The sequence below is a fragment of the Epinephelus moara genome, chromosome 3 (genome assembly GCF_006386435.1).
Source record: "Epinephelus moara isolate mb chromosome 3, YSFRI_EMoa_1.0, whole genome shotgun sequence".
Taxonomy (NCBI): Eukaryota; Metazoa; Chordata; class Actinopteri; order Perciformes; family Serranidae; genus Epinephelus; species Epinephelus moara.
Genome location: NC_065508.1, coordinates 22,167,998 through 22,169,599, shown reverse-complemented (window position 1 = coordinate 22,169,599; position 1,602 = coordinate 22,167,998).

Here is a 1,602-nt window from a genome sequence, read left to right as displayed (position 1 = left end):
GGTCTATAGTTGGCTAACACCTCTGGATCCAGGGTGGGCTTTTTTAGTAGAGGTTTAATTACAGCTACCTTAAAAGACTGTGGTACATAGCCTGTTAATAAGGATATATTGATCATATCTAATATATGAGTGTTAACTAAAGGTAAGACCTCCTTAAGTAGCCTAGTTGGGATGGGGTCTAAGAGACATGTTGATGATTTAGATGAAGAAATCACTGCGGTCAATTCTTGAAGAGAATGAGAGACATGATGACATATAATTACTCCTAAAGGTAATATGTAGACAGTAGAGTGAGAACAGAAGTGGTTCAAGAACTAATCCTTGAGGAACACCACATATTATCTTTGTAACACCCATAGACTCTATAATAAAGATGGATGACATGACAGCTCCCAAAAAGTGCCAAAACATCTTGATCGCCCCCTGGTGGTTGTTTTTCTGATAGTTCTGGTTTTAATTAGTTATTTAATGCTATAAAAGGGGGTTGACATCATGATTGACAGCTGTGTGTGCCAATCTGTGTGCTTGGGATCAATGGCGCTACTCACAATAGGTCAGGTGGCTGTAATCCTATACCGCAGAGATTACTACTGTTCACACTTTGGCTCCAAATGTAGTCACCAGTGCAAGATGGCAGCGCTATATGTGGGACATTTTGGCTTCATTTTTGTAGAGTGGGAGCAAGTGGAGACACGCAACGCAGTCTCATTCCAAGGTCCTCAAAATCCAGCACGTGGGCAGTGACTTGCGGTGTCAGACACAGATGAAAATAGCAGTCCTTTAACGCTGGCATGATACGCAGCCAGTCGCCATTACAGGTTAATGGCACCTGGTGGCGCCAGGGAGAAATACAGCGGTACAAGAGCGAAAGTTAAGGCGGCCAACGTCCATGTGGGGTGGTGGGGAGGGGTGGTGGATGAGTCCAACAACCACAGATTTTCACCTGAGAGAGTAGTGTTTGTATCCTGTAAGATTATTAAGCCAAACCCTGTTTTTTTCCCTATACCTAACCACGTACTTTTGTCGCCTAAACCCAACCACAAGTTTTTGTTGCCTAAACCCAACCACGTGCATCACTGAGGGGGAAAAAATACATCAATTTGTGGTGTTGTACTGACGTGGTGCGTTCATTTTTAAATAGACTATGTTAGCTGTAAATTTCCTGTGAAAACAGAAGTGTATTTTGAAAGACAACAATGCATGTAACAGGCAGAACTTGACACGGCGTCCCAGAACGTCAAGCACCCAGGGTACTTTTTACTTTTAATGTGGATGTGGAAAGTCCATGACCAAACACTGATATGTGACGAGGTTGGAGTGAGTGTCTTGAGACCAGAGTTGGGTATAACGCGTTCGATTACTTTTTGCAGTAACGAGTAACCTAAGTAATCAAATACTTAAGTACATTTTCAAACAAGACATCAGTTACTTCTGTTACTTTTAGAACGCTGGTCCTTCAGCTCCGAAACAGCAACGGCTGTCGTTTGGTTCTAATAACGGAGATAACGTTAAACCTATCGGTCTGAAAGAAGCCACGGAGCTTGTGGCTCGCTATGTGGTCGGAGAAATGCTGCCATTGTCTAAATAGGTGGAGTAGGACTC